At 34.0% G+C, this 15,434-nt stretch overlaps 2 long non-coding RNA genes across 6 annotated transcripts; one reads left to right on the plus strand and one right to left on the minus strand.

Moving 5' to 3' along the window:
• LOC107613353 lies at positions 1,224–6,971 on the plus strand. Of its 5 annotated transcripts, none has more exons than XR_002351970.1 (12): positions 1,224–1,370; positions 1,465–1,558; positions 1,652–1,751; positions 3,030–3,146; positions 3,744–3,878; positions 4,158–4,270; positions 4,466–4,526; positions 4,687–4,767; positions 5,611–5,796; positions 5,933–5,982; positions 6,557–6,632; positions 6,747–6,971. It is a non-coding gene; the product is annotated as an uncharacterized LOC107613353 (long non-coding RNA). The 5 variants fall into 5 exon arrangements; XR_002351969.1 differs by having other exon boundaries at positions 1,225–1,370; positions 3,793–3,878; XR_002351968.1 differs by lacking the exon at positions 3,744–3,878 and having other exon boundaries at positions 1,229–1,370.
• LOC110265725 lies at positions 4,143–4,767 on the minus strand. The gene is made up of 2 exons (XR_002351973.1): positions 4,470–4,767; positions 4,143–4,274 (listed from the first exon to the last, which is right to left on the minus strand). It is a non-coding gene; the product is annotated as an uncharacterized LOC110265725 (long non-coding RNA).

Here is a 15,434-nt window from a genome sequence, read left to right on the forward strand (position 1 = left end):
CATTTATCGGGTCTGCTCCTTGTTGGAGGTGAATTTGGTGTTCAATTTCTCTGGGTGGAGGTAATTCGGTGTGTTCTTGGAACACCTCTTGGTACTCTTCCAATACTTGCTGCACTTGTTGATCTTACTGTTCTGGTGTGGCTTCCAGTTCATTCGGTTCCAGCACTCTTAAATGAAGGAAGGAAGCGATGACATCGGCAGTGACCATCTTGTTAAGAGTTCTACCTCCGATTGCCCCTGGCTGGAACAACCGCTCACCTTGCAGCTTTACAGTCTGTCCCCCTACCACGAATTCCATTGTTAAATTCAAATAATTCATTGTTACATCACCTAATTGCATTAACCATTGTGCCCCCAAAACAATATCGGCTCCCTTGATATCAAGAATGAAGGTTTCTAACCGGAATCCAAATCCTTGCATATGCAGCGGCACCTGATTGCATTTGGAAACACAGCCAATACACTCGCCATTACCAACATATACATTCAACTGCGGTACTTGAGTGATTGGTAAGCCCACTTTCCTTGCTGTCGCTGATTTCATGAAATTATGGGTGCTCCCCCCATCCACTAATACCATTACTGGGTTCCCTTCACAGGTTCCAGCAATTCTAATAGTTTCTGGGTGGTACACCCCCACCATGGCATTGAAGCTTATCTCCACCACGCCTTCCTCCGGAATGGGTGTTCCCAAGCTGACCGAGTCTCCCTCTGGATTAGTCATTTCGGTCTGCCACCCATGAAGTAACTCATCCATTTCTTCACCTCCCACCAGTAGTAGAAAGGATGATTTGCACTTATGTCCCACCGAATACTTTTCATCACAATAATAACAAAGTCCCTTCTCGCGCCGTTGTTTAATCTCGGCAGCTGTGAGTCGACGATGAGGAGTATTACTCCCGCTTTGTGAGCCAGGGGGTCCCTTTTCAAGTACTGGGGACTTCAATGATGCGGATGATGAGGGTGGTCGTAGCAATGGTGGCCGAACAGGGCTGAGAGTGGTGGGGGTACCTCCGGCAGTGCGGTGGCTGTGTGGCCGCAGATTAAGAGAATTCGCACTCACTATAAAAAAAGAGATTAAAATGGCATTGATATTAAGGCAATTTTAAAAAACCGCCATAATATCCATACATTATGGCAATTTTTATTGCTGCCGTAATTGACTTTGTTTATTTTGGCGGTTCTGGTGATTACGGCGGTTTTGAACCGCCGTTTTCAACGTATATAAAATAAAAAAAAAACACAATCCTAGCTCATTCAAAGAAACAATATACGGCGCTCTCATCTCCCTTCTATCTCTCCTTCGTCTCCGACAACGCCGTTCTTCCCTCTAGGGCTTCTCCTCTCTCCGCCGGTTACGATCTCTCCAGGTACCTCTCCCTCTCAAGTTAAACTGAAACAATGACCCTGTTAGAGAAGCCGAAGCCGAAACTGAAACGCTGTTTTATTTTTTTTCTCTGTTAGTGCTGTAGAGACGAAGATTCCGGCGAGAGGCAAGGATCTGGTGGCTACTAACCTCAGTGCATTTCAATTCCAGAAGGCACCTATGCCCGCATTGGTGATTAAATTACCGATTTCTTCATTTTTGGTTGGGTTAGGGTTTTAAAATTGTTTTTGGTGCTGATTTTTGGGGGTTTTTGTTTCTCTGTAGCTCCACGATCGGGTCTTCCGTTGAAGCATTGGATTGACGTTGGTGCGGGGGTGATTGACGCCGGTTGGGGTGATACTGTTCAACCAGTCGACGATCTCAGGTCTTCTTTCGTGACTTTACCCCCTCCTCCTCTCTCTCTCTCTCTCTCTCTCTCTCTCTCTCTCTCTCACAGATCTTCTATTGCTTACTTCTATTAAGGTGTTTCTCCGATCTCAGATCTTAGAAAAAATCTGTCATAGCTTAGTTTCACAAAGCTTACATCTTTATTTGTGATTACTTATTAAGTTTCAGATTTTTCGTGTGATTAACTTTCTATGCGTTGTTATCTTCTTAAAATTATTCTAGATTGTTTATATTTGTGCTCTGTTTATCTGTAGAGAAGAAAATTCTGAATCCTTTGGGATACACTGCTCTGTTTATTATTCTAGTGATACTACTTAAAATATTGCAGAAACATTTTATCACAATCATTTTTAACAAACAAATTAATCAGATACTCATACAGGTGTTGAATTAGTTATCTAATTATATGCACTTTTTATGTAATTTATCTTCACTTTTTATGTAATTTATCTTCACTTTAACATTCCAAAAAAATTTGGAGAAAAAAATGAAAACGAAGAATCTGTCTCTCTTGTTTTAGTGTTAAGAATAATCAATCTGCTTACAGATGCATGATTTATTTATTTTTTAAAATCAGATTTGATAAATATTCTGCTTACTTCAAGTGCGTATATCTTGTGAGCTGCAACTTTATTTTGATATATTTCTATAATTATAATTTGTCATATTCGATAATGATGTTTGGAATATCAAATCAACTTTTTCTGGAAATTATAGAACTTTATTTAAAAAAAAAAACTTAATATGCGTAATGGTGATCTGCTTAGATTTTATATTTTCTTAGTTAATTTTAATAAGCAATTAAGTGTAGGCAAGCACGGTATTAATATGTTTGAAGTAGACATTTGTAATTGCAATTTACAGTAGTTTCTTAAGACAATTTGAAACCATTGATATACGATGTGGTCAATAAATTAAAAATTAGAAGAAAAATAAAGGAGCTTTAAGTAATTGAATATTCTAATCAAATCTGCAATTGAATCTTTTTATTTTATCAATTATTAACTGTTTTTCTTGTTCAGTTATTTTTATTTACTCCCTTTTATTGTCTTCTCCATTTATTCACTGTTTATTATCGAAGATTTTCTTTATTTAGTCTTTTTCTTTAAGTCGTTGCTTATTGAGATAGAATAAGATTTAATGGTTGTTACTGTTGTTGTCATATATTGATTTCTAATATTAATTTTTGTGTTCAAAATTCTAGATGCTTTGAATTTCTAATATTATTTTGTGTTCATATACTGTTGTTGTTAAGAAAATTGCTCGAATTCGACTCGACGGTTAACATTCTCGTTAACTTGGCCGGTGTTCTTGATAGCAAGTACTCGACCATAGCCAACATTGCAGTGGAGGATTTTGATCACATTTTCAGGTACTCTAACTGGTTATTGTTTCTGGTTTTCTATTCCAAAAGTGAAATTAAACAGTTAGGATCAATTGATAAGCCTTTTATAAATTGTTGGCAATTGATTGACAGAATTTTAGTTTAGTTAGTCAAGTAGCTGCATAGTATTAGTATGAGTTGGAATTCAGAAAGTAGAAATAATTTTCCAGTATAGGTGTTCTTGCAATAATCAGATTAGTGCTAAATTTAATTGTCTAATTCCGAATTATAATTTTTTCTTGTAAAATTACAATTACATGCAAGTTAATTAATTAAGTAGAAGCAGTACTATAGGAGAAGTACACATATTTACTTATTTAGTGATACCTTTTCTGCACTTGACAAATGCAGTAAGATTTAATATTTATAGAGGTTAATGGATTTTCAAGTGTGTGCCTTTAATTAGGTTGTGTGCAAATTATATTTTGATGAAATATTGGTTATTATATATATAGGATTACTTTATGGTCGGATATCTATTAATTTAGATATTATGGTAAAAATATTTAATGAAAATACTAATTCTTTCTTGATTTTAATTAATAATCTAGAATGGTGCCTTTTTTTTTTTCTTGATGTGTATAGAAAAGAATGAAAGAAAAAAAGTAATAATATCTCCTCCAAAATGGAACAGATGCGCCTATTCTGGTTCTCTTACAAGTGGAGTAGGAATGCCAATACAAAGTGCAATTTTGGGGAAACCATCAGAATTTTCATTAAGTATTTTTTATTTATTAATTAATATTTTTCATTGTAATTAACTTGCAATAATCAGATCCGAATGATGGTTAGTCATCACATCAACACTGTCCTTGTTCATTTCAGTTTCTTTTTCATCAATAGATGTTATTATCATTTATTTATTTTTAATATTTAATAATAAGATTATAAGCTCCTTTTTTGTACCTACCCTCTTTGAGCTAGAGAATAGACATGCATGCTTATCTATTTGGTATTTGATTTTTGTCTATTGTGTTTTTTACATGCTACTCAACTCAGTGCAATTTTGAAGGAAGATACGATCTAGTGAGATTCATGAAGATAATACAAAAAGCTGGTCTCTATGCTCATCTTCGCATTGGTCCTTATGTCTGTGCTGAATGGAACTTCGAGTACCTTCCATTTTCCACTACTATTTTTATAATGTTTAATTTAATTTAATTTAATTTATCATTTTTTAGTTGTATATAGAGGATTTCCTGTGTGGCTGAAGTATGTTCTAGGAATAAGCTTCTTAGTTGTATATAGAGAATTTCCTGTGTGGCTGAAGTATGTCCTGTATATATGGGATTCAATTTACTATTTAGGTACAATACGTTCTCCCCCGATACGGTGAACAAGATGCCTAGAACAGATCTCGTTGAGGAGGTGAAAGCCCTTTATCTGATATGTAGTTACAGGGTTACAACATTATCTTTTTGCCAATTCCTCATTTAAGAATGAGTTAAACCACTATATTTTTTTGTTAAACCAATTTTTGTTGAATCCTTTTCATACGTCTCGGTAATAACAGTTCTTTATAACTCAGATTTTTAGACTACAAGCTGCACTGGGTGAGCAGACACAAGTTACAAAGTTTAGCCAAGAGGAGTATGAAAGGCTTCAAAATGTAACACTCTCAAACTTGATCTATTATTTTCTGCATTATAATATGTAAATCACCATGTCTTAGTTATGTAAGTAGTTTAGTTCAGAATCAACCTTTCAAGATTAAAAAGAAGTTATATATTGATGGATGAGCATTGTTTTTATCATTTAGTAGGTTATTTTTTTCCAGCATGCTTGAATATTTCTCAACCATATCAGGATCTCACTTTGAATATTTTTTTCTAGCATTCTTTTTCTTTCTTGTGTTAAGTTGCACCAAAATGCATGTGTTAGAGTTAACATGGGTCTAGTGCTTGTTTATGTTCATAAGATTAAGATGTTGAATTAGTGGATAGCTTTAGTTTGCGGTATATTTAATAGTGTTATATTATTATATTATATTTGTAGTGGGTATTTAGCTGTTTAAAAATTCACAAAACAAAAATGTGATCATCCTCTGTTCCTCAAATGGCTCCAATTACAGTTGGAGATGTCATCCCAGACAGCACCTTGGCCTTCTTGGACAACGATAACAAGCCACAGTCTGAGAGCAGAAGAGCTGAAAGGAAGTGTTGGGAGTGAGGAGTACACACAAGATGGAATAGTGAATATTAAAGGAAAATATTTAGATAATTAACTAACTAACTTGCTTTGACTATATGTTTTAAAATATTTAGATAATTAACTAACTAACTTGCTTGGTTTTTCTAGATAGAAGCAGGGGCCTTAAGGTTTAGAATAATTTCTTTTGGTCATATCAATGATCATAAGTTGGGCAAAATAAATTAGTAATATAATTATGGTTGTTTTGTTGTATAATTTTATTTTATAAACATTGACCCCTTTGTCTTTTCTTCTTTTACAGTCATGAGATGAAAAATCTTGCAGTGATGAAGAAAAATACTTTCCAGAGAACTAGTAGGCATATGACAGAAACTTTTTAGGTAACTGCCATAATATTATTGTTCATCTTCCTCAGAAAATGGAGGTTCGGATCAAGATCCTCTACACTTCAATATGTCATACCGATCTAGCATGTTGGAAAGCTAAGGTACATATAAATATATGTTATAATCTCTTATTATTAATTAATGAATTAATAAAAGTTATATGATCTACATGTAATTTTCTCATATTGTTTTTATTTTTTATTTCCCCTTTCTTCTCTGTTCTGTACCAAATTAAAGAATGAAGCTCAGCGCGCTTTTCCTCGGATTTTTGGCCATGAAGCTTCCGGGTAAGAAGGGTTCTTAGCACTAATTACTTCATATATATATGTACCTCGTTTTTGAACTTGAACTTGTGAAGGTTGATGAAGGAAAAGGAATAGAATAGTATCATGTTTTAGATGATCATAGCTAGAAGAAAAAGATGGGGGTTATGGAAAAGGATACTAAAAAATAGATATTAGTGTTTTTTTAAATAAAATAAAATTATTGCACACTTTAATAAAAAATTTTATTTTCTTTGTAAATTATTTTGTCTTGATATAACCAAATATATATATATGCATGCCCTGCTGTATTTTTGTGTTAAGATTCTAACCAAACAAAATCATATATTTCATGTTTAGTTAGTAAATTAGTAAATATTGGGATCAATAGAAACAATAGAAACAAGAGAAAGACGCATAAATAATATATATTATTTAGCTCTCAAATATTCTCAATTAACAATGAAGGTTAGTTAGAAGTTTATCCTACATTAAATAAAGTATATATGAGTATTTAGTTTATTATTAATTATTTCATTTCATATATGATATGTTAATATTAGTCCTAATAAAATCTTTTATTGATTTGTGTTAACAGAAAGCTGTGTTGAAGTTGGATTTACACAATGACAAAACCAAGCAAAAAACTATGAAAATTGTCTCTGGCATTTCAGGTACTTAAAATAATTCTACTATCGCATCTCTTATTTTATTCAGCACATTAATAAATAACATTTAATTAATTTGTAGTAATTATTTATTTGTTTATTTTTATTTTACTTTTGCAGGGGTTGAATCAGTATCTGTGGACATGAAGGAGAAGAAAATGAGTTTAATTAGTGAAAATAGCACTTATTAGATGATTTAAATACATTATTAGATATTAATATAGTTTAGGGAATTGGATGGTAGATTTTTTATTGCAATGTTTGTATTTTAGTAAGTTTAGTAAGACAAGGTTTTGCATAGGAGTTATTACTTTTGATTTTCAATATAAAAAATTATATATTATATTAATATTTTGTTTAGGAGTTATATAATGTTTGATTTATGATTATGCCTTCTGGTTATTACGAGATTTTTAAGTGAGTTTTGAAAATATCACTTTAAATTGGTAGTTTTAATCTTATTTTAAAAAGCATAAAATTGTCATCATAATTAGGTATAAACGGCGGTTACCCCCCATTTTAAATGAAAACGATGCCATTGTACGCTGGAAGAAACGGCGGTTAAAAACTGCAATTTTAAACACAAAAGATGCCATTATAACCTAGTAAAAACGGTGGCTAGAAATTGCCATTTTAACATAAAAGATGCCATTATAACCTGGTAAAAATGGCGGTTATAATGGTAAAAACGGCGGTTTTCAACCGCCATTTTAAACAGAAGTGATGTCACAACATCCTGGTAAAAACGGCGGTTACAACCGCCATTTTAAACAAATAAAAAACCGTTAAAAACTGGTAGCTCGGCCCGAACTCCCTTCGGCCATTGTGACAGATGGAGATTCCCCGTAGAACCTGCGGAATCGAAACTCTCTCCATGTTCCGGTATCGCTTGCTTGAGCTTCAAGCTTTCCTTGAGCATCTTCTCAATGCTCTTAACCGACGTTTCCACAGATCCAAGTCGGCTTTGGGTTTCCACGACCTGAGCGATGGTTTCGATCTGTCCTCTTTGAAGCGCTGCGATCTCGGACCGATGTTGTTGGTAAGCATCCTCCAAGCGGGACAGTGGAGTTCCTGATTCTATTTCCGAATCCTCTCAATGAAAGCACCAATTTGTTAGACTCAATGAATGCAAAATATGAAAATGCACATGAACGGGATGAAAGGTGAATGAACTAGAGGAATTAAGCAAAATTCAACAACCACCAGTAGTTACAATGACGCTACCCCCAGCTTCGAGTCCTGGGAGGATGACTCCATTTCACACTTTGGTAATTCTCTATGCTCTCTCTCTCCTTACCCCTTACCTTTTATTCCTCTGAGATCCTAACTAACTGCCTATATGGATTGACTATCATGCTCTCCCTCTATTAGTTCATATGGTAATCCTTCATCCATGATGGAGCTCTTCTTTCTCTCTTACTTGTTGGGCCTTTTTCAGTGGCTAGCCCATCTGCTACTTCAACATTCTCTTCTGGTTCCTCAATTGGGCTGCTGTTGTTTTGAGTTTGCTGGCTGGGTTCCTTGTTAGGCGTATCACCGATCATCCCAGGTCGGATAGCTCGACCCAGGGTTTGAAGAACATCCTCAAATGTTTCAATAAGAGAGCGTTATTTGTAAAACCCGTTAATTATATTCCTTCTTCAAGTGAGAATTATATATAGTGTAAAATTCTCAAATAATTAAAATCAATATAACAAATAAATGAGCCCGAAATATTTATCATCAGCTGAGACGGAACCGGCAACAGCTTGGTGGTGGTCGCTATTCGTTTTGACAATCGGTATCTTGTTTGGTTCATTCATATCGGGAAAGCTAACTTATTTGAGATCCTCGCTGGAGGGGAGGTTCTGGTGTGCCCTGTTGGATTATCTGTCATTTTATGAACAGCAGGAGCGTCCGTCACCATCGTCGTCAACGCCGCTCTATAGATACGATGTGTTCCTGAGCTTCTGTGGTGTGGACACCCGCAACACTTTTATTGATCATCTTTACAATCATCTCACTCAAAAATGCATCTTTACTACATTCATAGATGACCAGAAGCTCGAGAAAGGAGAACTCATTGCGCAATGCATCGCAGCTCATGGAAGCAATAAAACATTCCCGGGCTGCTATCGTTGTCTTCTCTAGTCATTATGCCGCCTCAACATGGTGTCTCGATGAAATGGCTGCCATTGCTGATCGTCACAGAGAATCGACACAGCTTGTTATCCCAGTTTTCTATGATGTGGATCCTTCTGATGTTTGAAAACAGAGGGGACCCTACTGGAATGCATTCATTTCACATGCATGGAGATTCTGGCGTGATCTTCGCAAGGTTTGGCGATGGAAGAAAGCTATGACATACTTGGCCAATTTGACTGGTCACGACATAAGAGATAAGTATGTATCTAACCTCTTTCTCTTTGCTTGTTTCCAATATATAATAACATGTACATATGGTATTGAATTCTGATTTGTGTTATCCACATAGTTTACGAATTGCACATAGAATGAAATTTCTATTGTATAACAATTTTTTAATCACGATAGGCATCTACTAAAATTAGGTATTAAAATTAATTATTAGTATGTAATTTCTCTTGGTAACATGGCGTTTCACCATGGAAGAGTTGAGCCGCCTATGTTAAATGGGCATTCATCTCATATTTATCACAACACTCTCCTTTGAATGACCATTTAGGATTATGCCTCATTAAAATCTTACTAAAGAAAAATCCAATGAAAAAAATTTAGTGAAGGAAAAATAATACAATATTCTTTGTGATGAGAACTGTCTCATTAAAAACCTTGTCAAGAAAAATTCAATAGAGAGAAAAACCTGACTAAGGAAAAAAGAGTATATAGTCTTCTCTTCTTGCCGACATTATTTTATATCTCGAAATCGACGCATCCAATCTGATGTACCAATCTTTTAAAAGAGGACTTTAGCGAGTGACTTTGTAAATAAATCTGCCAGATTATCGCTTGAGTGGATCTGTTGGACATCAATTGTTTCTTGATTTTGAATGTCATGAGTGAAGAAGAATTGGGAGAAATATGCTTTGTTTTATCACCTTTGATGTATCCACCCTTAAGTTGAGCAATGCATGCTGTATTATCTTCAAATAGAACATACAGTTGGAGCTATCTTATGATCAATCAGTTCACATGATGACAGAATATATTGGATTAAACTCCTGAACTAAAAACACTCGCGAGTAGCTTCATGTATCACTAGTATTTCAGCGTGATTAGAGGATGTTGCTGCAATCGTCTATTTTGTGGACCTCTATGATATAGTTGTACCACCATATGTGAACAGGTATCTTGTTTGAGATCTTCCTTTGTGTGGATTAGACAAGTATCATGCATCTGCATAGCCAACTAGTTGTGATTTGGATCCATATGGATAAAAAATCCCACATCAACTGTTCCATGAAGATATCGAAAAATTTGTTTTATTCCATTCTAATGTCTTCTGGTTGGAGAGAAACTATACCTTGCTAGTAAATTCACAGTAAATGATATATCAGGTCATGTATTATTAGCAAGATACATTAGTGCCCTAATGACACTAAGATACGGTACTTCAAGACTAAGGATATCTTCATTTTCTTCTTTAGGATGGAATTGATCCTTTCAACATCCAAAGATATTACGATCATTGGGGTACTTAATGAATGTGACTTATCCATATAAAATCTCTTCAAGATCTTTTCTATGTATGTTGTTGGATAAATAAAGATCCCAGTTCTTGTATGCTCAATCTGCAGGTCGAGACAAAATTTAGTCTTTCTAAAATCTTTCATTTCAAACTCTTCAATTTTAGAACTTTTATAATTGTTGGAATCTCTTTAGAAGTTCCAATGATATTTAAATCATCAACGTACACAACAATTATAACGAATCCATATGTATATTTCTTTATAAAAACACCTGGACAGATATCATCATTCTTGAATCCGTTTTTGGCCAGATACCCAGTAAGACGATTATACCACATTTGTCCATATTGCTTTAGACCATATAAAGATATTTGCAATTTGACTGAATATAACCCCTGCGAATATTCATTGGATGGTTTAGAAATCTTTAATCTTTCAGGGACTTTCATATAAATATCACGATCTAATGATCCATATAAGTAGGTTGTTACCACATCCATTAAATGCATATGTAGTTTAGAGTATGCAGATAAACTGACCAAATAATGCAATGTTATTGCATCCACTACAGGAGAATATGTTTCTTCATAATTTATACCGGACCTTTGTGAAAAATCTTGTGCCACAAGTCGAGCTTTGTGCGTACAAATTTATTTTTCTCATTTTGTTTTCTCATAAATACTCATCTGTATCTAACAGGTTTTACATCTTCTAGTGTACGGACTACAGGTCCAAAGACTTCACATTTTGCAAGTGAGTCTAACTCAGCCTTCATATCTTCTTCCCATTTTGGCCAATCATTTCTTTGTCAACATTCTTTGACTGATCTTGGCTCAAGATCCTTACTTTCATGCATGATATTTAATGCCACATTATATGCAAATATTTCATTGATAATTGTCTTATTTCGGTCCTATTTTTCTCCTGCAAAGACATAATTTATCGAGATCTTGTCATTTTCATAATTTTCAGGTACCTAAACATATTTTGGCGTCAAAACTATATTAGAATTTTGGACAACTGCAGGTGTCTTTACTATGTCTTTATCTTTTTCAACAGGAATAGTATTTAGCTCTTTTTGTTCGAGAATTTTTGTCTTTGAAATCGACAGGCCTACCACGCTTCTAACGTGAATTTGTTTCGGTGGCCATTGTGCGACTGGGACATCAATTCGAATTGGAGCATTTTCAGGTGGTATATATGATTTAGTTATCCTTTTCATATTAGAAAATGCATCAGCCAATTCATTTGCAAGAATAGCAAATGTATAATCTTTTGAACTTCTAGCTCACATTGTCCTGCTCCAGGATCTAAATACATCAAGGATGATGCATTCCAATTAAGTTTCTTTTTTGGAAGCTTATTCTCTCTCCCTAATGTTAGAAATTTTGATTCATCAAAATGACAATCTGCACATCAATCTTTAAATACATCTTCAGTTTGTATCTCAAGATACCTCACTATAAAGGAAAAATCATATCCAACATATATCCCCAATTTTCTTTGGGGTCCCATTTTGGTGCGAGAAGGTGGTGCAATGAAAACATATATCACACACCCGACTATTCTTAAATGAAAAATATTTGGCTGCTGGCCAAAAACTAATTGCATAGGAGAGAACTGATGGTAACTTGTTGGCCTCAAACGAATAAGTACTGCAGCATGTAGAATTGCATGCCCCCTAACAGAAGTTGGGAGATTTGTTCTCATAAGTAAGGGTCTAGCAATTAATTGGAGGCATTTAATAAGTGATTCTACTAATCCATTTTGTGTGTGAACATGAGCTACTGGATGTTCAACGCTTATTCCGTTAGCCATACAATAAGCATCAAAGGCTTGGGAAGTAAATTCACTAGCATTATCAAGACAAATTGCTTTGATTGGATTTTCTGGAAATTGTGCTTTTAATCGAATAATTTGAGCAAGTAATCTCGCAAACGTAGGTTGCGAGAGGACAATAAGCACACGCGTGACTATCTCGAAGATGCGTCTATTAGGACCATAAAATATCTAAAAGATCCACATAGTGGATGAATACGTCAAAGGATTCAAGGCAACTCAAATCCAATCTTTGCTGGAGATGGCCTTAAAATTAACTTTCCTTGAGAACATGCAACACAACAAAATTCACTTGATTTAAGAATATTCTGATTCTTTAGTGAATGTCCATAGGAGTTTTCAATAATTCTCTGCATCATAGTTGTTCTCGGATGACCCAATCGATCATGCTAAGTTATGAATTCATTTGGGTTAGTAAACTTTTGGTTTACAATGGCATCTGATTCAATTGCACTAATTTTAGTATAATATAACCCAGATGAAAGTGAGGGTAACTTTTCTAATATAACCTTTTTATTTGAATCATGAGTTGTGATACATAAGTACTCATGATTTCCCTCATTCATGGTTTCAATATGATATCTATTTCGGCAAATATCTTTAAAACTCAACAAGTTTCTTAGAGACTTGGAAGACAATAGTGCATTATTTATTATGAATTTTGTTCTTCCGAGAAACAAAATTATAGCTCTTCCAGAGCCTTCTATCACATTGTCCGAGCCAATAATAATATTAACATATTCTTCTTTTGGCACAAGATAAGTAGAATATATATTACTTTTCTGAATGGTGTGCAAATTTGTACTATCCTCAAGGCAAACATCTTCATTATATATCTTTATCATTTTTTTCAAAGACAAATAATAATAATAATAAAATGAGTAGCAGTACATACATAGTAAAATTGTATTCTTGATTGGAATCATTTTTCTAAGAAATACTGTACATAAAAATAATGTCATATATTAAAATTTTATTATTATTACTATTATTATTATTTTAAAACTTGACACATTTAATGATTTCGAAATTCTTAGAAAACTATTTATGTACATATATTTAAAATTTAAATACATTGGAAATAAAACTTAACAAGAATTTTTTTTTACATTATTTATTTATATGAGTACTTTAACAAACCCACATGTTAAACTTTGCCATCATTAATCAAATAGTCAATATTTCCTTCAGAGTTCTCAAAGAAATCAGATACTTCATAATGAGTGGTGTAATTTTCAGCAACATCGTTTGAAACAAAATTCATCTCCTTTCCTTTGTCGTCCTTTTTCAAGAACGCTTGATATAGATCAACTAGGTGCCTCGGGGTACAACATGTACGCGACCACAACAAAAATATTTATCCTCTGTTGATTTATTTTGCCCATTATTTCTTTCTTTATCCCACTTCTGGTGAAATCCTTACTTGTGAACAAAATTTTTCTTCTTTCCATAATTTTTTTTGTTACCAAAATCTTGTCACTTACCTCTTATAGGGTAATGATTTACCGCATTTACTTCAGAAAATGGAGCGGCGCCAGCTAGGCGTGCTTCATGATTTTTTAAAAGCAACTCGTTATTGCGTTCAGCAACAAGAAGGTAATAAATTAGTTCAGAATATTTTTTAAATTCTTTTTCTCAATACAGCTGCTGTAGGAGCATATTTGAGGCATGGAAGGTCGAGAAGGTTTTCTCTAATATATCATTATCAGTTATCTTTTTCCCACATAACTTTATTCGTGAGGTATTTCGAAACATTGCTGAATTATATTCATTTATGGATTTAAAATCCTGTAGATGTAAGTACGTCCACTCATATCGGGCTTGAGAAAGTATCATTGTCATTTGATGATTATACCTTTCTTCAAGGTCTTCTACAGATTTGCAAAATCTTTTAGTGTGAGATATTCATTTTTCAATCCTTTGTCAACATGACGACGAATAAAGATCATGGTTTTGGCTTTATCCTTCTGGAATGCATTATTTTCAGCCTTAATGGTATCTCGAAGATCTATTGAATCAAGATGGATTTCGGCATCTAGTATCCATGATAAGTAGTTATTTTTGGATATATCAAGAGCATTAAATTCAAGATGAGAGAGTTTTGACATAATGAAAATTTATTATCTGAATCTTTCTAAATTTGATCAGAGTCTCGTGCTAATAACGTATTGTAAAATAAATAAATAAGAAAGAAGAAATAAATATGACATAAAATAGTGNNNNGGTGAAGAATGTTTTGTTATTACTGTGTCAATTGCATTAGATCATACTCCTATTTATACATGCATAAAGTCCTTATTTTTCACCTTTACTAAATGTGATTTCTCTTTGTAACATGGCATTTCACTATAAAAAAAATTGAACTCTCCATGTTAAATGGACATCCATCTCACACTTATCATAACAGTTAGCTTTGTAATTTTATGCTAAAGTCAAATTAGAAAATCAACACCTAACTCCTAATAATGAGTGGATTTTTTCAAATCTCTTTTATCTCCACAGTCACCACTACAGGAGAACCGGCGCTTAGCAGCGATTTATATAAGGATTAGCAGCGATTTTTAACCGCTGCAAAACGAGTTACCAACGGTTCAAAAATCCTTGCAGTATAGGACGTGGACATTTGATTTTGCGGCAGTTTCGTTAAACTGCCGGCACAACCGCAGCGAAACCACTCGAATGGCGTCGATTGATTTAGCGGCGGTTTGAAACCGCCGCTATTTGACCAACTGTAAATTCGACCGCAATTTCTGGCGGTTTTGAACCGCTACTGTTCTGTTTACCGTTGTATTTTTTTAAATGTATTTTGCGGCGGTTCGCCGCTATCTAATTTTCCAAAAATTTAAATTTATTTTCGGCCATTTTTTAACCGCTGCTATTTTTCTGTCTAAATGGCCGCAAAATTACTGTATTTTGCACCGGCAATCAACGTTCTTTTAATTACTGTATTACTTTATCATTTTTTTGTTATTTTTTGAATTTTTTCTGATATTAGAAAACTTAATTATTTTGTAACTGAAATAATAAATTGATGGGTGAACGAATATTGGCAAAACTAATAAAAATATTCATTAATCTAAATATCAATAAAGTGTATTCCTTACTAAGAGTTGCATAGTCAACAATAAAAAAGTGTATATTTAACTTAAAGAATAAATTCAAATCCTTAGTTCTACTCTCTATTATGTCCCTCTAATGAATTCATCCATGCAGCCACGTTTGGTGGCAACTCTCCACCTTGCCCTTGAACTAGACACATCAGAGCACTCTCCATTGCTTGCCTTTTCGTCTTCTTGGCTGCTACTTCACCCGCCATTGCCTT

The sequence above is a fragment of the Arachis ipaensis genome, chromosome B08, assembly GCF_000816755.2.
Source record: "Arachis ipaensis cultivar K30076 chromosome B08, Araip1.1, whole genome shotgun sequence".
NCBI lineage: Eukaryota > Viridiplantae > Streptophyta > Magnoliopsida > Fabales > Fabaceae > Arachis > Arachis ipaensis.